Consider the following 23,414-nt stretch of genomic DNA (forward strand, 5'->3'; position numbering starts at 1 on the left):
TCATTCCATGTCTGATACCCTTCCCCCAACAAATAGGTTGGGGAGATTGTTATGGTTCGCCAGATGAGTGAACCATAGGTTTAACAGAATGCAATGAGTACCTATATTCTAGGGCTACCATTGTTCTATAACCAGAAGCATCCAGAGAAGTCCAAAATAGAGTGAATCTGGGTAGTAGAGTGAAATGAAGTTGATAAGCAAGGGGTGAGAGTCAAAATATGTTCTCAATCTGAGAAGGTGACTAGGAAGCAGATAACTAAAGTACCGAAGATATAAGGAGATGAGAGCATAGGCCCATGAGTTCACTGGCCATGAAAAACTGTAGACTAGGTAAAACTTAGATAGCAATAACTGGGGTAGAAATTGTTGCCCAAGCTTTTGTGATCTTTGCATGGAAAAATTAATCTGTAAAGCTTTCACATTAAAAAAAAAAAGAAAACAGAACAAACATTCAGGCTGTCTGTCAGATTTTCACTTCTTTGTGGGGCACTGTGTCCCTGGTTGGCTAGATTTCTTCTAAAAATATTTATTGAGAACTTATTATGTGCCCAGCAGTGTTCAAGGCCATTGGGGTACATCCGTGATCACGCTGAACAAATCACACTTGCCCATGTGAGGCTATTTGTATAATAGGGGAAAACAGGAAATAAATACAGCAAATAAGACAACTTTGTATTATGATAGAATTTGATAATTTCTACGGAAAACAAGTGGAACAGGAGTGCTTGTGGGGTAGTAGACAATTTGTTCCATTTTCACAAGGTAGGATGGATAATCACATTGAGGAGGTTTGAAGATGACTGAGATAGTCATTCAGGTGTAGAAGAGTGTTCCAGGTAAAGGAATAGCCAGAAAACAGGCATAAGCATACCCAGTGTGTGGGAGGAATAGTTTGGAGCCACTGTGGCTGAATGGAGAATGTATAAGTAAAAGTATCAGGAAATCACGTCACTAAGATAAATAGAGATGAGATCACGTACGGCATCATAGTCTATTATGTCATAGTCTGTTATAATGACTTTGGTTTTTATTCTCAGTGAAAGAGGAAATTTTTTCAGGGTTTCAAGAAGAGGAGTGCCACAATTTGACTTATTGTTTTACAAAATAATGCTGCCTACTCTGTGGAGAATAGATTTTGTAGGGATAATGACAGAAGTAAAGAGAACTGTTAAGAGGCTGTTTCAGGTAGCTAGGCGAGTGGTAGTGGTGGCTTACGTCAGATCTGTAACAGTGGAGATGGTGGGAGGATGTTATACTATGTATATAGTTATAAGTCAGACCTAACAGAATTTGTTTTGGATTAGATGTGGAGTGTGAGACAAAGAGAAAAGTCAAGATTGATCCAAAGTTTCTTTGCCTAAGTAACTACGGATGAAGATACTATCAACCATGTTAGGAAAACGTCTGGGGTTCAAATTTGAACATCTTAGATTTTATATTCAAGTGGAATAGTTGAGTAGGTATTTGGATATGTGAGTCAGGAATTCAGGAAGCATTCTGGAGCATTTCTTCAAGAAAGAGAATTCTCTTCGGTGACCTTCCATATGCTTATCATTTAAATAAGGTTCTTCATTAATAGTGCAAGTCAGCGTCCTATTCAAATATTAAATGTCTTTGATAATTTATTCTGGACAAAATAATGCAAATTAACTTTATAATATAAAACTATGTCATAAAAACTTCTCTTTACAGGTTTTTTAAACTAAGACTCAGAACAAATTGATATAAAAATTGTATGTCTATCTATTGAGAATCTCTGTCCTGGAACATGAATTTCATTACTTTTTTCCTTCATAAGCTTTTTCCACCAGACAGTAACATAATTTCTCAGTTACTCTATAATTTCAAATTAAGCATAGCTCTAATTCTTGATTTTTACCACTACATGAAATATTTTTTCCACTAAAGATTTCATGTATTGCTGTTCCTTTGTGATTTAGCTGTCCTTCTTTAATTCACAAATGCTTGCATGTTTGTGCTCGGTGATCAAAGATGTTTACAGAGCCATTTATCATTTAATTCTGTCATGAGTAGCATCATTGATTGTTTCTTGAAGCAGAACAGTTTTAAGAAAGGTCTGCACACTTTTCAAAATAAATAAATCAAACTTCTCAACATATATGAGCCTCACATAAAGTCACAGAAGGCAAGTTGAACTCAGTGATTGTTGCCATCAAGCATTATAAAATTAGTATATTCTTACTTAAGATCTATTTTTGTTTCATTATGATTCTTTACTTTTCTTTGTGTTTAACACTAAGTTTCTAGTAACTCCATTAACATAACTGTGATGTCCGTATTTGAATAAATGTACTGGGGATTTCTGTGACTGAAATTTGTATATTTCTGTATTTATCTAGATCAAGCTATTGAATTAAATACTCACTTTCATTGTGTTCCTACTTTACATATGGCTCAAAAGCATATATGCAAAAATGTGTGCAAATATGTCAGGCTTAAAGTTTACATTGGAGATTAAAATCCATGATTGCATAAGTTGCATTTAGTTCAAATTGACTTTCATTTACAAATCCTAATATGGCAAATTTCAACACCATGAGGTGGCAAGACCAAGATAGCAGAATGTCCTCAGTCCTCAGCAGAGTGTTTATACCTAACAGTCACTCAATGGAAGTGCATTCAGTAACTGAATACACGAAAAACAAATTAGAAAACGTAACATCGGGGCTAATTAGAAATTGCAGTAACTCTTATCTGTAGTTGACTTTCTAAAGTTTATATGTTCTCTTATACTTGTTATTAACAGAAAATATTGCTTTTAAAAAATGAGGCAACTTAATATATTAAAGCCTTTCTGATAATTTTCTTGATTGACCAGTTTACTGAAGAGTATCTTATAGGTGGCAAAATATCACCCAGATGAATGCTTTATTAGTTGTTTGGCAAAGGGAGAAGAGTAATACATAATATTAGTATCAGTGTAATAAAGATAAGCCATATGAAACACATCTAAAATCTAGTTAATTTTGAAACGAGTCAGACAACCTCACATACTGTTTCTTCTCATGCTAGGTAGATACCTTAAAACTGTGCATTTAGCCAGTCGGGGACGACATAATGACATAATTTAGTGTGATTCCCTAAACAAAGACTATTTCGTGTTTTGTTTTGTTTTTTTTTTGAGGAAGATTAGCCCTGAGTTAACTACTGCCAAGCTTCCTCTTTTCGCTGAGGAAGACTGTCTCTGAGCTAACATTCATGCCCATCTTCCTCCATTTTATATGTGGGACGCCTACCACAGCATGGCTTTTGCCAAGCGGTGCCATGCCTGCACCCGGGATCCCAATCGGCAAACCCTGGGCCACCGAGAAGCGGAACGTGCAAACTTAACTGCTGTGCCACCGGACTGGCCCCACAAGGACTATTTCAAACTAAATAAGATGAGCAATTTTACATATTCACACTTTTAATGAAAACATCCACATTTTTCTTTATCTTTCTGTAATCAAACAACAGTACTTTAATATATTAGTTTCTGTTTAAAAATGGATTTTTCAAAGAACATAGAATGGTCAGTTCATCCCATTGGGATGATTAAGAAAAACTAAAACATATATAAATCTTAGATTGTACTTGGTACTTACCAATTCTTAAATAAAATTAGTGCTCATAAATTCTGTAAGCCATAGCTATTTTTTACTTTTTAAATTTCAGTGCCTATTATTCTCATTGCTTTTATTTTAAGTACATACAGGACATCTGTGAGAATAATGGAGTATTTTTACCCTTACAGCGAGAGATTATCTGTCTCTTCAGACTTGAACAGGAACTATCATTTTGGCGAGTCCTACAGTCAGCACCATTGTGTTTGGTTGTTTTCATGCAATTTAAAGTTTCTATGTAAAGCTGTCTGTTCATTTTGTACTAAAAAAATAAAAAACTCTTTCGAGGTTTTCTCTCACACTGAGATATGCATGTCAATGAGCCCAGAGAAAATAATACTTAATCTTTACTATATAACATATTTTCTGGAAGGATTACTATTTGCCAGTTTATAAACCACAGATGGAACGTAGCTGATATATTCGAAAGAGCAGTTATTATTGATCAATGCTCTTTAATCTCTCTCAGAAAGTTAACAGTAACGCTATTGGAAGAGATTACTTTGACTGTAATTGGGTTGTTGTCCATGGTGGAAACTACATAGTGAAAACTGCTTTTTATTACAGTCATATCTCCTACATTTAAAATAATAAATTGGATTCTTTTGTGGAACTAGATGAAAGACAAATACGTTTTTACTTTTTTTCAAAAAGGAAACTATTTTAACTGAGGTTGTGGAGTCTGGCAATTCCTTCAGGTGAGTGTATGGGCTTATTTAAAACCTTTTGAGAAACAAAACAAAAATAACTAAGCTTAAGAGGCAAATAGCTTCTTTGAGTCACCTTCAAGTGTGATTAGAGCTGCTTATTACTTAAGATGGGGAACGAGTTAAACCTGAGCGTTCCTGCTTTCTTGCTCTTCTAGTATCATTTCGATCTCAGAAGGTAAATTTGACAGAAATGACCCTCCATGGGTTACAAGAAAGACTATTTGACAGCTTAGTGTTTCTTATGCCTGAATACAAAATTTTGAATTGATTCCCACTACTCACTGATTTGGAATTCTAACAAATATAAATAGCTATGTATCTCAATGCAAGCAAGTGGTTTTCATTTCAAAGACTTCTAAATACGTTCCTAATGGAAACTTCTGGCTTTTTGTTATTTGGGTGGTTATGTTCATCCCCTAAATTCAATTTCACCTGACATAATTTGACTTCATATAAACACAATACCACACTTATGCTGCCAGATCTTACACTTTGTTTCTTAAACTATGCTCTGTGAATGATAATTTAGTTATATAAACATGAAATCCACTCCTTCTCTAAATTTCTTGATCATTCAGTCTTTTCATAAACAAGAAAGTAAAATTATTACTGTCACATTCAATTTGGAGTTAACTGTTTTGACAAATAGTGGCCAACTGCACTGCTGAAAAATAGCCCAGAACCTCTCTATATTAAAACAATAATTTCAACTACTCTCAGAAAAACCTAAAATCAAATGAAAATATCACCAGCAATAACAATGCACCAGCAAAAGGAGACCCGACATTAACTTCCATCAGAAGATAGTGTCATTGCTCAGCAAATTAACACTATTTACAAAAGAATTTTAGGATAATACAATTATAAACCAGCGAGTGCTTTCACCACCATCATGCTCATCACAAAATCAAAGCTTTCTTAACGAGTTTATTCACAGTATTTTATAAGACTCCCTTATCCCACTCCATACCTCAAAAACATAAGCTAGGGCTGGTACAGGAAGTAGCTGAAGCAAGAACTGGGAGGAGCCAGGGAGATTGGGGTTGTCCTAAGAGTAGATACTTTCAATGCCTGAAATATTTACTTTTCATATTTTCTTCTAGCTTTATAGGGTTTTTCTGGGCGAGTAGGAATGTCCAGTATCAGTTACTGTATTATTCTCAGAACTGAAAGTCCTTAATGTAACTATAATTTTAACTAGTTTATTGTCTTTCCTCTGCTTCTCCCCACCCCCACACTTTTCTTACATAATTTAATTTTCAGTTTACTACAGTATATCAAATGGCTTATTAATAAAATAAATGGAAATGTTATAATTTTTAACTGTTTCATATATTAACACAGTTATGCCTCGCTTAATGGTGGGGATATGTTCTGTAAAATGTGTCATTTGGCAATTTCACCATTGTGTGAACATCGTAGAAGGTACTTACACAAACCTAGATGGTAGAGCCTACTGCACAACTGGGCTATCTGGTACTAATCTCAGGGGACCACCATTGTTTTGTGATCTGTTGTTCACTAAAATGCGGCTATGTAGCTCATGGCTGTATTTATCACCAATCCCACTTGAGCGCTAATTTGGTACTTTTAGAATTCAAGGATGCAATTCACATTTCCTCAGAACTTTGAAGTCTATCAGCATCGTAGGTTGAAGATACACACTCATAGGCTAGTACACTCATTTTTTTCTGCAGATTGTGTGTGTGTAGGTGTGTATATTTGTCTGAGAGTGTGTCTCATTTTTATTCACCCTTCTCTATCTGGTATCTTTTTGGATTTACCTATGCACTTGGTGTCCTTAATTTCTAGTCTGTTGTGTCTATGTGGGGATTTCTCACTCTAAATGCTATGTCTTCTTTGGAAGCCCATTTCAATCTGAAGACCACTGCTTTTACTCCACATAGGAGAGAATCTGTCGTATTGTTTCTTTAATTTTTTTCTCCAAACTTCTTTTGAAACTCCCATTGGTTGTATAGTTTCCAAATATAGCCCAAACTTTATTCCAAACTTTCCCCTTACTTTTCATTTATTAATTCTTTTGCAGTTACATCTGGAAGAATTACTTGACTCTGTATTCAAAGTTGTTAATACAAAATTAGTTGACATTTAATCTATTTTGCTTTACACTATGCATTTCAATTTCAAATTCAAAAATCATATTTGTATTTCCAATATCTGTAGTACTCTCAAACCATAAACTCACAGTCTTTCTCATCAGAGTTCTCCGTACTATTTATCACTCTGAAAAACTCCCCTAAGTCTCCTCCCCTCCTACTTCTTATAATCATCGAATTTGTGTTTGGAGTACCCATAAATTCCCCCTTCCTTTAAAATAGTGTTCTCTTACATGCATTTTAAGCTACTGTTTCTTTGGGCTTTGTTTCTCTGTATGTATATATGTATGTGTATGTATATATATATACACATACACACACAGACATTTTGACTATCTGTCATTCAATAAGTCTGCAAAATTTCTGTTCTGTAATGGAGCTTGGATTTTCCTCATACTGTTATTTGTTGGTGATTTTTATATTTTTTTCTATTTTACCTACCCAATCTATCATCTTGATCTATATTCCGTGGTGTTATTTTACGAATTATTTGAGTTTTTATTTATTAATTTATTTGATTGTCATTACTTTGTTCAGGATTCCTATATCTTCTAATTTTTATATCTTATATTCAATATTGGGCATTTATAATTTCCTGGAAGACTATACTTCACAGAAATCTTCCAACTTATTGGCATGTTGTCTCAGCAAAGGGAAACCTGCTATACTTTCTCTACTGAAGTCTTTGGGTGACCAAATTCTCTCTATTTTTGTTTTTCTTAATGAGTTTTGTTTCATCTCATTTTGGAAGGACTGATTATGATTATTATTTAATTTTAGTTTGATAGTATTTTTCTTTGAAATGTTTGAAGACATCATATCATTGCTTTTTTATTTCCTTTATTTCACTTGAGAAATCTTATTGTTGCTCCTTTAAAGCAGTATATCTTGTCTTCCTTTCTTTCATATTTTCCTTTGTCTTCTCCCACCCCCAACAATGTTCCTACGATTCCTAGGGGTGTGTGTGTGCGTGTGAGTGTTGCATTGTATTTCTTTTGCAATACGTGCTAAAATACTTTCTGGACCCTATTCTTTCCCTCTTTCAATCTTCTGAGGCTTTGTCTATCCACTTCATCCATACTACTGAGCTTTAAGCATGCGAATTCCTACCCAAAACTTTGGATATATGGCGACCTGAGCTCTGACTATTGTTCCATCACTTCATAAACGTGTTATAGACTCAGTATCTAGAGTGAGATAATGCCCAATGGGGTGGGGGGAAATGTTGTTAATTTGGTTTCGTTTCTCTAGGTTTTCCTCCTTTCTTAGATTTTGGCCCAGAAATTCCTCAATGCCTTGGCAACTTTCAGTTTATTCTGTTCATTTACCCAGGTCTGTGCATCTCTGATTTTCAAAACCTGGGATTATGTCACATGAAATGGAGGCACGTGGGTGAGCACTCTCAAATACTTTTAATCTCTGAAACATCTTAAATTTCGGAGCCATTTGGCCTCTTTTTTTACTAAGAGTTAGCACTTCTTCTATTCTAGAAGATAGCACAGAGGACTCTGCTCCCTCCCAGGCAGCGATGCCATGAATGTCCTCCTCAGAGTGTCCTACCCCTCCCTCATGGTGACTAGGACTGTAACTGGAGACGTAGTACATCTCAGCTGAGAATGAGCTGCACCTAATTATAAAACAAAAAGACCATCTCAAAGTCTTAACAAAAAAATCTCAAAGGAGCTGCAAGATCTAACCAGAATGTACCGATAGGAGCTGGGGTAGTGTTCATGCGACAGCTTATTAGGGCACTTGATCGGAGGGGCTGTAACTTAAAGCTTAAAAGTAGGGCAAATTCTTGGGTACATGCTCAGCAATTGAAATATCAAAATCACCATGGTAAATGGTGAAGGAAGAAAAGAAAGGCTCAGGAATGTGTATATATTGAAATGGGTATGCTCTACAACCAGAAGACCCTTCAGCTAATTATGTTCAATGGGAAAGCTGAAGCACACCATTTACCAAGGTTTTAAGGAAACTTCTGCTAGGAGAGACATGAGTATCACTGGATCACAGGTGCTTTTTCTCTGTCGACCAGGACTGACAATAGGAGAAGCTGATATGCAACTTGGCTTACTGAGGATGATTGAGCCCTGCAACTATTGAAACCAGGAAGTGAGATTTAGCCTAGAAGCTAGGGGTCACAATTATCATAATGGGTGTTAAAATTAGAGTGATGACTATGGAGTCAGAGATGGTGGCTATGCATGGACCCGAGCATGACTTTCATTTATCAAGGCAATCTAGCTTCTGCCACTGCTGAATGTCCAGTCTGCTGACAACAGAGACCAATCTGAGCTCCACAATGTGGTACCATTTCTCGAGGACACAAACTGTCTACTTGATGGCAAATTGACTTCATTGCTAATATTTGAGGCTATTAAAGCCAATAGTTTATTCTCATAGGAATACAAACTTATTACGGCTATGGATTTATCTTTTCTGACCACAGAGATTCAGTAAGCATCTGAGAGCACTAGGTCTCACAAAAAATTATGGCAGACCATTGCAGCCACTGAACAGCAATGGAGTCACATTAATAAACCAATGGCTATAGGACGGACTGGTCATATCATATAGAACACCACGCAGAAGTTCCTGCATGATAGACCATCAGATCAACCTGGGAAAGTCACAGCTGAAGCAGGAGGGGAAATAAAACCCAGTTATTTCAGCCTGATGTGGGAAAATAATGAAGTGCACTGCTTGCAAAGGAACTGTCGGCACTGCATCATAGTCAATGTTCTTTCTCTGCCTAATTCTGCTCCTCACTTTCTTTCACACATTTTGATCACTAATAAATGTCTTATAGATGAAACTTGACTAAGCCTCTTCTTCCAGAAAGCATGTAGTGCACTCACATAGGGAGTGTCCAAGATGATCAAATACAGTGCAGGAAGGAAATATTATAACTTTCATGTATCTTTCAATCCATTCTCTCTTTTCCCCTATATATATGTATGTATATACAGTCACGTATCACTTAATGATGGGGACACGTTCTAAGAAATGCATCATTTGGTGATTTTGTCATGTGCGAACATCATAGAGTATCCTGACACAAATTTATATGGCATAACCTACTACACCTAGGTTAAGTAACACCAATCTTGCGGGATGATCATCGTATGTGCGGTCTGTCATTGACCGAAATGTCAGTACACTGTGTGACAGTACATGCATATATATGTGTTATTATTACAGGTGCTTTTATAATGTTAATACTACTAATAAATATGCCATATCATTGTGTGTGTATGTGTTCCTATACTTCATATTTGCAAGTTATTAAGGCATAGTGGTTAAGAGAGGCCTCTAGATTCACGAGGCATGTCTAGAATTCTGGATATATGAGCTTAATCTGTGTGTTTCTATAATTTTAGGTAAGACAACCTTTCTGTGCCTTGAGTTCCCCAAGTGAAAAATGGAAATTACCTTTTTTATAAAATTTAATTGAGCATTAGATAAATTAAAACACAGAATGATGTCTACCCTATAGCAAACACTCAATAAATACAATAATTATTACTGCATATTGAGTTTTAAATCATGAGATTCATCATCCAAAAACTTGGAGACTACTAAAAGATAGTAAAAGGAATTTCTTATTTTTAAAATATTTTGGTGGAAGAAAATGAAGGGAAGCAGATTAAGAAGAAATCTATTCCAAATATGATGTCTGAGGAAAGAATAAAACAACTCTTCAATTGAGGCTGTGGCAAAGAATAATAAATACTATGTAATGTCATATTTTAGTCTCTTTTAGATGGAAATCCCAGAACAGTATTGACTGTGTCTGCCTAATTTTTTACTGTGGTGCTTGACATAAATAGACGTCAAAAAATAACATCCAAATGACTGAATTAATTATCAATGAACAAATTATGCTTAAATCATCTATTACCATGAAATTATTGGTAGCTATACTTTTCAAACTCAATTAAGCTTTTCAAATTTTCAGTGGGTCAACTAGAACTCAAATACCAGGCATAGTACAGAATCTGAGGGGAAATATGCACATAATCCCAAAGGAACAAATTAAAAGGAATGTTTGAGACCTACTCAATATTAATAAGAGAAATTGCTTCTAAGACTTTGTCAATTCGTGCATACACAAATACACACACACACACATATGCCCACACAAATAAAAGTATATTCAGTCTCATTTTTAACACACTTGAAGTATGCATGTTGGAAATAATTTTACATGTCTAATTTATCTATTAAATAAAATACCCCATTTATCATAGGATATGTCTAAAGAAACACGCATGTTGTTTGTGCTCAGAAGGTTTGGGATTCTAGATTTCTTGTGAAAAGAATAGATCAAAATAGACGTTTACACTTGGAACAATTTTTTTAACATTATAGTTTTTACCCTTATTATATTTGCTGATTTTATTTTAATCTTTGTGTGAGTTTTTACAATTGGCTAATTTAAATGTAACTGCAAAAACACCATTGAGAATCAGAGAAAATAAAATTTCTAATCCTGTATCATATGATTACTTATATAGCTTATTCAGGGAAATGAAATAAACATTTAAATAATACCTCAAATGACTTTGAAAGAACATTTTGGCCTTTTAACTACTCATTTGCAGTAGCAAAGTGGAAATGGAAATGTTTTAATGAAAATCATATACATAAATATAGTGTATAGTTCAAAATAAATGTAAAATGACTACCTTCGGCATTCCTGGAGGCAAAACAGGCATTTCTGTTTCTTCTTCCACAGCTAATATGGCTGAGCATTAATTAGATTTATTAGAAATTGATTTTTGGAGGATAGCTTATAGTTATATTAGAAGGCATAGACACTTAGGAGCAGTAACATCCACATGAAACAGCTACTGAAAAATGTAGCTAGCATTTATGTTTTCAGATTTCAGCTAGTGTTCAGATGGTGATTTCCTCTTCCACTAATCCAGTTTATTTCAGTGAATTCAGCTTAGTGAGTTGCTTCAATTCTCCAAGACTAATATATTTCAAAACTAGTATGCCTCATCCTAATGCATTACGTTCCCCCCAAATAAGAGATCCTACTCTTGATATTTTTTTTTTGGTTTAATTTATGACAATCTTAAATAAATTCTAGTGAAGTAGCAGATATTATAGCCAAACCACTCTAATATCTTAAAACGGTATTTATGAAAATGCGCATTTTGTGGCATCAGTTTAAAGAGTGGAGATGGTGTGTGTGTGTATGTGTGTATATGTAAATTCATATATACTGTATGCATGCATATATGTATGTATGTACGCATGTTAAATACTATTTACTATTTTATAGTTTACACTGTTTAAATATATAGATGCACATATTGCCTCTATTGCTTTCTTCTTTCTACTATCTTCCAAAACCCAAACCCTTCTTTCTTCAGGGTTCGATAAATCAAGACGTCGTTTAGAAAAAGAAAATAAGGCTGATTTTTATTGAACATATATGGTGTGCCAAGTTGATTAACCCTTGGTAAACATTAGGATCACTGGATCGATTTTAGCTTTCCAGTTTCTCTTTTGAACAACTCTGTTTTCAAGGATCCATGTTTCATGACTTTTATTCTTTGAGTCCTTCCAAAGAACAAAAATAGCATTTACCTTTTTTCGTAGAATATAATTCATACTCCCTTGCGATTATCATTTTGGTCCATTGGATTCTGTAAAGAATCTAAAATGAATTATGAGATCATGATTTTATTTTCTCTGTATTTGAAACATTTTTCTAATTCATCATCTTAAGAATTCTTCCATCATTACTCATGATCACTCATCAGTGATTACAACTATGCTGGAAAAAGATAAGTAATAAGAAAACAAAAGAATGGTGAAATCACTTAGGAGGAGGACACAAGAGTGGAATAAATTGTTATTTTTCTGTGTTTTTATTGTGTTATCCAACTATTGCATCATCTTTTAAGAAAGTGTTAGAAAATACTAGGGGCAGCATCTCTGTAGTTTGCTTTCAGATCCACTCAATATGAGAATTAGAAGTTTTTATTTTCCAACCATGATGACAAAGAGAAGAAATTTCACATTCCATAGCCATAAGGTGAATACGATCAGAAGAATGAATGAATGTAAAGGAAAAGATTGCAGCACTTAGGCTCTAACGGTACGATGAAATTTTCATATTAATGAAATCAGACTATGTGTCTTCAGATGACGATATTTTAAATAAATTTTCTCAAACTTAAGAATTGATCCCTAAACAATGTATTTCCAAGAAAAAAAAATGGAAATACAGTATTCTCCTCCAGTTAGTCCTTCAAAGGAAAGTACTTCACGCAACAGTTTGAAATAAAAATCTGGACAGTCCCACATTGTTAAAAGATGAAAGTATTCTTTCATCTCCAGTGATGTTTATGGACAAAAATTTACTGATTAAAATAGTTTTACTATATTTAAAATGTATTAATATTTAATAAAGTTGATTTCAGTAAGTCTTTATGATTGTATTTGTAAATTCCTTGTAAAATGACATAAAATTATATGAAGTTAAAATGTGCCCAGAGGGTAAACAGCAATAACTATTTGCCCTGTAATCTGAGGGTTAGATATCCCATCTCAATTCATTTTCACAAAAATTCTCAAGGAATCATTATCCTTTCACCTCCACTTTGAGTTAGCTCGTCTAAGACTACAGCATAAGACAGCATTAAAGGCAAAATTTAAGCTCCAATTTCCTAATCTTGAATCACACATTGCTTCACTTATACCATGGTACCTCGCTTCAAAGGAGAAAAAACACTTACCTATGTCCTCTGATCACTCTGAGGACCTCTTTCTAAAGAAGTCGGACAGAGATGATATTTAATATTCAAAGGAATAATGGAAATTGAAATCTGCATTTCTTTATCACTTTCACATTGTGGATATTTATTTACTGAACAATTTCCATAACCTTGCGATAATGTGTAGTATTCAGACAAGCAAAAGGAGAAGCCCATGTTATGCTTGTCCTCGAAATAATCTTCTTAGTTAGGACACTATAGCTTAATTTCCCAGAAAAGTTATAAGACTTTGTAGAGCAGTTCCCAGGAATGGTCCAGATTAAACACTGTAGAATGTTAGGCAAGAAGTAGATTCAAGTGCCTTAAAAATCATCTAGAGAAGCATCCGAGAATGTAATTCCCCTTACGGAGGAAAAATATTACATGGTACTATTAGATTTTGATGAATAGAAGATAGAAGGTAACCAGCTGGTTTAAATTATGTTGTAAATCTAGTAAACTAAAGGAATAAATACATTAGTACATTGCTTTGATATTATAGGTTTTGTGCAGATGTTTGCTGAATAAACTAATCACTAATTTAGAAAGAGATCACTGATCAGCATGATGGTTAATTTTTTGTGACAACTCAACTGGACTAAGGGATGCCCAGGGAGCTGGTAAAACGTTATTTGTGGGTGTGTCTATGAAGGTGTCTCTGGAAGATATTAGCATTTGAATCAGTAGGCTGAGTGAAAAAGATCATCCTCACCAATGTGCGTAGGCATCATTGTATACCTTGGGGGCCTGAATAGAACAAAAAGGTAGCGGAGGGCAAATTTGTTCTCTGTTGAGGTGGGACATCTGTCTTCTCCTGCTCTTGAATTTCAGCACCCCTGGTTTTTGAGCCTTTGGACTAAGATTGGGACTTACATCATTGCCTCTCCAGTTCCTCAGCTCTTCAAATTTGGACTAGAACTACACCACCAGTTTTCCTGGGCTTCCCATTTGCAGGCTACAGATCATGGAACTTCTCAGCCTCCATAATCACATGAGCCAATCCCTCATAATAAATCTCTTTCTGTACACCTCTATCTCTGTCTCTATCTCTATATCCTGCTGGTTCTGTTTCCCTGGAGAACCCTGCCTAACACAGCTAGCGTTCCCTTGTACTTATGGAAATCTCAGACAAGAGATTAGTCATTTAATATTAATATACATTGTGCACATAACATATACAACTATCTATCTAAATATCTATTTTCAAACAAATTTTATTTGTAATTCTAAAAAGAACAGACTTTATAAAATGCTTATTCCTATTTTTAAAATATTTGCCTGGAAGAAGATACTATTAGTATTTTCATTGGTATGTTATTGTTATTATTTTAGTGTTCTTGAGTTTATCTGAAATTACAAAAAAAGGGGAAAGGTGTTTAGGTAGTAGGTTGTCTGTGGTGGATTGATGAAAATGTTTAGAATACTTCTGAAGAATACAGATTGATAAAACCCACACTGTATGACTCTTTCTTTCAGGACATGAAAAGGCTATGTAAATTTTTAAAGGCTGTAGTGCAGAATATTTGATTGTTTAAGAAAATATCTTGTAAAACTCTGTATTTACCTTTTAAAAAATATATATTTTACAAATCACATATATGGATATATATCAGAGTTAGCACTATCCTGATTCTAACGTGGTATACCTAGATCTTACTGTTCAACGTCAAATGGCTTGTATCCATCTCTAAACCCATTTCTTGGTATTCTGAGCATTAATAGCATATTAATAATTAGGTAAACATACCAATGTAACTGCCATACTTTGTATCTGCCATTCTTTAAAGCTTTTCAAAATTTATTGATTTACCAAAGGAATATCTAGTTATAATGATGCTACTGATGATAATAGCTAGCATTTATTTTTTACAATATACTCAGCACTTTGTTATGTGCATAGTTTTCCAGTATAAGATTCACAGCATTATAGAAATGTTGATGAGGGTTTAGATTTCAGTAATAAATAGAGGGTCAGGGTAGGACCCAGTAATCCTAGTGAATTCTCAAGATAATATTCTAGGTGGAGAGAACAGGGTGGGAGCACAAGTCCTGAAGTAGATGTGTGCCTGGCTGCGTGGTGTGTTTGAGGAACAGAAAGGAAGTGCAAGTAATGAAAACAGAATCAATACAAAGAAGAGTGATGGCAGAAGAGATCAGATAGGCAATGGGGGCAAATCATCAGGCACTTCAGTAGTAGGGCGAGGAAACATCCCACTTGTCCTGGCCAATTTATTTTTATGTCTACTCTTCTGTCATAATTGCTATAAGTCCTTCTTTCACTCTCTAATCCGGGTTGGATCATAAATTATGTGATCACTCTACTGATAAGCATTGCAGATATCTTGGCTTTTATGCTGAATATAGAGTAGCCATACAGAGTTTTAAGCAAAAGAGTGGTGTAATCTGATTTATGTTCTAAAAGATTCACTTTGGCAGCTGTGTTTTCAGGGTCTAAGCTCTTGGGCATTAGGAAGAACTCGTAGAAGGCTATTATGGAAATCCAGGCGAGAGGTGATGGTGGCTCAGGCTAGAGCGGGAGAAATAGAAATGGGAAGAAGTGGTTGGAGTTCAATATATTTTAAGGTAGAGCTGGTGTGATTTTATGATGGTTTAGATGTAGTGTTTTAAAAATAAATAAAGGATTCTAGGGTAAAACAAAGATTTTTTTTGGCCAGAGAAACTAGAAGGAAGAATTTTCCATCAACTGAAATAGTTAAGGCTGCAGATAGATAAGATTTTTGTGAGATGATTCTGAGTTTATACTTGGACATATTAAATTTAAGATCTCTAAGAGACAACCAGGTGGTGATGAATATACGTTTTAAGTACGAGAACCTAAGTATGGGAATTCACAAAAGAATTGTGGATTAGAGATACAAATTTGACAGCTGTGAGTACACAGGTAGTATTTAAGCCATGAGGATGAATGAGATCAGCAAGGACTAGGCTTAAGGCCTCTTCAAGTTTAAAAGCCCAAGAGAAGAGGATGCAGCCACAGAAACCTAGAAGCAACTCTAACGATAGGGGAGAAAATCTCACAGAGTATTCAGTCCTGAAAGTCAGGTGAAAAAAGCAGAAGAAGCAGAAAGGAGTTGTGTCAGATGCTTCTAATAAATCAAATAAAACCAGAATGCAAATAGATCACTAAATTTAAGAAGCTGTATATCATGAGTGACATTGATGAAATCAGATTCGTTGGAGTGATGAGAGGTCAAGAGCCTGATTGGATGGAATTCAGAGAGAAGGAGGGGAGAGAAGTTGGAGACTTGGAGTCCATTACCAGAAAAATAGAGCAGACCAATTAAAGAAAGAAAATCTTAATAGTAATAGTAATGCAGGTCGCAGTGAGGACGGTTCCAACCATTTACTCAGTCCCTTGGTTCTTTTTTCATTTCCACCGTTTGTTAGGTGTTTAACATTAAGTAAGACAATAACTTCTCTAAACCTAAATTTACAGTAAAACGTATACACTATTATCACCCATCTCAGCGTGTTGATAGGGGTTGGTGGTGTTCAATAGAGTGGTGTTCAATAGAGTTTATTAGAGTGAGGTCCTCTATTGAAAACATCTAAAACATATAAGTAATCAAAAGAAGTCATTGTTATTTCTTCTTTTATTATCATTGATAATACTGCTACTACTACCCCTGCTATTACTATTTTCTTCAATTGCTATTCAGCTTTTACTTAACAAGGAGTGGTGAGTAGTGTCCTGACCCTGCTTGCTCCTTAGATTTTTGTACTTCTCTCATTCTTCCTCCTGTCACCGCCTGCCAACATCTCCTTCTCTGAGAACTATAACAAGCATACAAAGAAAACAAAATTTTCTTGCTTAATTTCAGGAAGGCACTAGGTATTCTTATATTCTTCTTCAGAGTACATCCATATGATAAAGAATTCTCTTTATTAATAATATTTCTCATATTTTATATTACAAGTGCCTGCCAGAGTGAGGCTGAAGCAGAAAGACAGACATGAAGGAGGTGTGTGTGTTAGCTATGTCTCTGACGTTCCACATTCCCTGACTCAAGATCTGTTCATATGCCGCATGCTCTGCTTAAAATGTCCACTGCTTTCTTCTCTTCACTAATTATCACTTGCTTTACTCCAAGGTTCCACACTCAAATGCCTTCCAAACTAGAATTCAAATTGTCCCTAGCCCACATAAATATTTCAAGTGTACTGAACATCTAAACAATCTGTGTTTTTTAAAAAGGTGCTAGCAGTGAGTGTGGGAAAGAGAAACAGTCAAATCCTTTGTGGCCAATCTCCCTCCCCTCCTCTCCTCTTTTCCAGGCCCTTCACAAGGTATTCTGACATTCCTGTCATTGGAACGGATGAGAATGCTTAGAAATATGGGTCATTTTCACAAATTACAAATCTTACTATTTCATCTCACTTACATAAATTTTAATCAGAATTGTATATATTTATCATCATCTTTGGTGCTTCTACTGGATGGAATTCCTAGACTGTAAGATATATTTTCTTTATGATGAGATTCCAAGTAATAACATTCTATTTGGAATATAGTTAATATTTACATTTTTAACTAAGTTGAACCAAATTCTGTTTCATCACAACTTTGATATAAATATTTCCTATATGTTGACATAATGACATAATTATGTATACATAGTTGTTATGCCTGTTACTGTGACTTCTATTCTTACTCTATGACAGCGTAAAATATTTCTCATCAATTGTTTTATCAATATGTAGGATGAGGAATTTGTCCTTAACTTATAGCCGTGAAAGAAGCCTCAGATTCTCTATATTAGTGAAACTTAATGAAGAAAGGATGATAATGTTGCTTAATTTTCACTATATACACTTCTTTGGTTACAAGTTCTGATAGTGGTTTCGATTGTTGCATATTGTTATGGAGCTACATGCAAATATGTATAAGAGAGTATTTTACATGGTAATGTGATGTTGAGTTCCAATATATGAAATATAAGATGTTTAAAAATCTCAATGTACTAGAAGATTGCTAAAGGTGAGAGACGTAACTATTGTCATACAAACAAGAATAAAACCAAAGGGCCCACTCCATTGTAATTTAATTGGAGATTGTAAAAGTGGATTTCACTAGTATCTGTGTCTGTGGCTACTGTGAAGTGTTTACATTCCCCAAACAGTATAGAACACCAGCAGCAAATATAAGATGGCCATCTGGCCTAAATTGGAACAGGGATATTACTCTGCCATGTTCAATGGCAGTTTCCATGAGATGTTCATGTTTCCTCCCACTCTTTACCTCCAGCACCAAAGGAGATTGACCTTAAGGAGGATGGGACTAAAAAATGTCACAAAATCAGGTTTTGGCTTTTATCTCCCAAATCACTATCACCATTAAACTAGAGGGATGTTTTAAGTCTGCTTTTGAGACTGGGAAAGATATGAATTTTAAATTGAATTTGAGATCTCACTTTTAAATCAGACTTGACTTTTCATAAACAAAAGTGACGAGAGTCTGGAACATCTTACAGTGCCAGAAAGTATGGAAGAACTCACAAAACAACAAAATGAAGGAATATGTCAAAGGGACACAGGAGCTAACTGAAATAACAAATTGGCACAATTTGAACAACCACATAAATAATGCATTATTGGATTATAATCTAAAGTACAAAATAAATATCCATCGGTGCATAGTGATACAAATAAATGATTGAATAAATAAATTAGTGGGAGAGAATAGATAGATCCCCATTGGAGAGGAATCCAAATAATTTCTATAAATACTTCCTCCTCCAGGAAGGAGGGCATAACTCTCCGCTCCTTCAGTGTGGGCTGATTACAGTGACTTACTTCAAAGAGTACAGTACAGAAAAGGGGGAAAACAGTAACTTTACAGTATAGAAACCTAACCAACACTCTCTTAGTCAAGTGTTCAAGGTTAAGATCAATAGTCGTAAGACATACTTTTGATATGATATGAAGAGAATGGCAATTTACCTCTGTGGTTGGCCTCCCCAAAACCCATTACCCGATTACCCTAGTCAAAAAATGAGAATTATATCAGAAAAATTCTAGGAGATACTTTTCAAAATATCTGACCAGTATTACTCAAAACTCTCAAGGATATTCTGTAAACTGTCACAGTCTGCAACTAAATGTGATGTGACTACAGCGATATGACAACTAAATGGATGGAATCTTGTAACAGAAAAAGGACATTAGAGAAAAACTAAGGGAATATGAATAAAGTGTGGACTTTGGTTAATTATATACCACTATTGGTTTATTAATTGTGACATATATACCATGCTAATGTAAGATATAAATAATAGGAAAACTAGATGTGGGGTGTATGTGAGTTCTCTACACCATGTTGACAAATTTTCTGTAAATCTACATCTATCCTAAAATTTTAATAAGTTTATTAAAAAATTCAGAAGAATAGGGTATGTCAAAAGAACACATTAGCCAACCTGAAAGAGCACCCGGTAAACAAAGCTGGATCAATTTGAGGAATGAATAAATAATACAGTATTGGATTATAACCAAAAATAGAAAATACATATTCATGAGTCCATACTAACATAAATAAATGATTAAATAAATAAATACATGAGGAGAAGCAGCAAATCTTCCTGACAGAAGAACTACATTAATATATGGATACATCTCCTCTTTCAGGAGGTAGAAGTTAATCACCTTCTAGGCCCTGCTTGAGGGAGGGCTACACGTAGTGACTTGCTTCCAAAGAATATACCATAGAAAGGTCGATTAGTAGTTTTTACGTGGATGAATTTGGCAAACACTACCTTAACCAAGTGATGAAGGTTAAAATCCCCAATGAAATCTTGTTGATATCATGTAGCACCCAATATGATGTAACGAGAAGAGTACTGTGTGTTATTTTTTCCAAAAACCATATACTAGTCTAACCATAAAAAAAAAAAAAGAAAAAATCAGACAATCCCCAGTTGGGTACATTCTACATAATTGGTCAATGTTTCTAAACACTGTCAAAGTCACAGAAGATTAGGAAAGACTAAGAAACTTTCACAGACTGGGAAGATATTGAGAACTAACTATAATGTGGTACCCTACGTTTGAATCTGGAACAAAAAGAGAAAATTAATGGGAAAACTAGTGACATCCAAATAAAGTCTAGAGTTAGTTAATACTAATGTACCGATGCCAGTTTCTTTGTTTTTGCAATTGTTCCATGGCACTGTAAGACGTTAACAGTGGAAGAAATTGAGTATGGAGTATTTGGGAACTCCCTGAACTATCTTGCAACTTTTCTGTAATTCTTGAAGTATTCCAAAATAAAAAAAGCTTATTTATAAGGAAAGATACGTGACATTATTTTATAAATAGTATACGTGGTGCTACTAGTATCACTAGTTCTTGAGATGGTGTTCTACTGGAACAAAAATCTAAAACTTGTGGAATTAGCTTTGAAATGGAGTGGTGGGGAAGCTCCCAAGGACGCTATTGGTGAAAGCTGGAAGGACAGTGATCTTGCTATTGAATATAGGAGGAAAGTGAAATAACATTTGCCAGTACTGTTGCTTGAGATGTTCTGGAAAATAGAAATGGTATCTAATTAACTCACAGATATGGCCTACAAGGTTTCCAGGAAGAATGCTGCAGCTACTAGCTGACTTCTTTGAGCTTCTTATGAAAAAGCACGAAGCTTTGAGAAGAGCCAAAATGAACTCTCAGTCTTCAGGTGGAATTTAAAGGAAAAATAAAAGAGCAGGACTGTGTTTGAAAATAAAACTTTCTCATTCCAAGTCTTTAAACAACAATAAGTTACCAAAGTAATAAAAGGCTTCAGGTAAAAGATTCAATTCAGTGGGACTTTAAATCCAGTAAAGTGGTCTCTGAGTCAAAAATGTCAATGGTGGATCTTGTAAGACCCTTTGCTAAGACCTCAGAAAGATTTATGGACGTGTCTCACAGACCCGTGCAGCTAGATGAAGAGCTTCTGAGCAGCAGAAGAGTGTTGTCCAATGGCAGCCTAAAACATGATGTAGGGTAGAGAAGGGCCTTCCTTAGAAAGAAATCTGGGCTTGTCTCCCACTTCGTCTCATTGAATTGAATATAAATTGCAGAAAAGAAACTCACAAATTTTCAAAAGATTAATCCACTTGAACTGAAAGGGACAGAGAGAGTTTAAAACAAAGAGTGGTCTCTACGCCCTTAACTTCCCAGAACCGTGACCCAGACTGAGAAAGCTATGCAGCTGCAACTTTGGAATATTTCTAATGGCAAAGGGCAGAGCCATGAACTTAGAGAGGGAAACGAAGAGCCATAGAAAACCATTCCCAGAGTGCGGCACTGAGCGCTAATCAAGCAACTGGCAATACACACCCAGAGATTTCAGAATCGCTACGAACTAATGATTTCTCTCTGCCTCCCATTCTCCTCCTTTTTGAATGAAAGTGTCCATTACCTTTTTCCTATATCTGTCATTTTATTTGGGTATATGGAGGGCACAAAACTTTTCATGTTACTTCATGTTTTTTTAGACCAATAGAAACCACGTCTAAAAACAACCCCCACATCTGCATCTCCTGAAACAAATGAAAATACTCCAGATTTGAGTATGATGACTAATGAGATAAATCTTTATGTCTTATAGGGTATTTTAAAGGTGAGTGTTATGTAAATAATTATGGATAGAGGGTAGACTATTGCAGATTAAAGAGAACTATAAATTCTTTGTCACTCCCCTCAGAAACCTGCAGTCTGTTTCTCTACCCCCTTGAATCTGAACTGTGTAACCAGAACTGTGAGTGTTTCATAGAACATAGCGGAAGTGACTCTGTGCTGGGTTCAGCCCTAATTTCTTAGAAGACTGTCAAGTTCTGTGTCCTCTCTCTTGATATCTATCCTGCTATGAAGTGGAAAAAAGCCCAGATAACCATGTGGAAGAGAATTTAAGCCTTAGTTGAGAGTCCCGGCTGAGTTTCCAGCCAACAATCAGCCACGATGAATTACTGGATATCTTCTAGCCCCGATTAAGTTGTTTCACATAGATTAGAGATATGCTGTTCTGGCTGAACACTGCTCAAATAAAAAAACTAAAAACTCAAGAGCAAAGAATTTGTTGTTTTAAAAAACTTCGCATTTAGGGTAGTTTGTATGCAGCAGTAATAATGAAAATACTAGGTCTCACGTCTTTCTCTTTCATGACAATGCCAGCAAACTTAATGTAGGTTAGAGTAAATTAGATTGAAAACATTATTTTTCTAGTAGCATTATTAAAATACATAACACGTGAATGACTGAAATAATTTCAGCATTCACTATATGTTGCACATAAATGTTTCCCCCTTTATTAAATTGAGGTTTTTTAAAACAAAATTATTTTCATTCATTTGATATTTATTTCAATGTAACAGTCTTCCAAGTTTACTCTACACTGGAATATAATGATTTTTGTATACTATATCCATATTGGTGCTTAAAAATGAAAATTTAGATTTACACATAATTATCATTAAATTATTGTGACAAAAATAACCTTGAGATAAAGCCTTACATAATGAATTTTAATTTTAAAGGGGTTATTGTTACTTGAACTAAATGGTATTCTCTGACAATGTACACAATTGCATTTATTTGCCATTAATTTAATCTCATTACTGTCATAAGTTCTTTATTTTTACATATAGTATGCCATCTAGTGACAAAAAATTAAATATAGCAAACATACTCTTTTAAGTCATCTTGAAAAAAAACTGTACACTATGCACTTGCTTCATCTGGTACAGAAAATAAATTATGTATTTGCTTTTTCTTTTTAAAATTATTTTCCACTTTGGAAAACCATTTAAAATGTCATCACCTTTAAGATACTCCATGTCATATATATCCAATATACCCGCGTCTGTTAAAATCCAATTCCACTGTAAGGAAAATAAAGTGATGTTAAATTTACTCTGTCAAATAATAATATTTTTGTATTCTAATCTGGATAAAAGTCTTGTCATTTATATTTACTATTCTGTTTCTTTTATAAAATAGAGCTCATTAGCTTGTTTATTTACCAATTAAAAATATCTAACACCTCTTCTCTCTATAGAAGTCTCTACAAACACTCACAAAACAGATTTTTTTCAGGTGAGTATATCCTTAATGTTAATACATACAATGGGTATTTGTGTTCCAAAAATAAAACATTTTTTCCATCTGTCTCATATATTGTCCACCTGAGCCATT

Source organism: Equus caballus, unplaced genomic scaffold, assembly GCF_041296265.1.
Source record: "Equus caballus isolate H_3958 breed thoroughbred unplaced genomic scaffold, TB-T2T haplotype1-0000019, whole genome shotgun sequence".
Classification (NCBI taxonomy): Eukaryota; Metazoa; Chordata; class Mammalia; order Perissodactyla; family Equidae; genus Equus; species Equus caballus.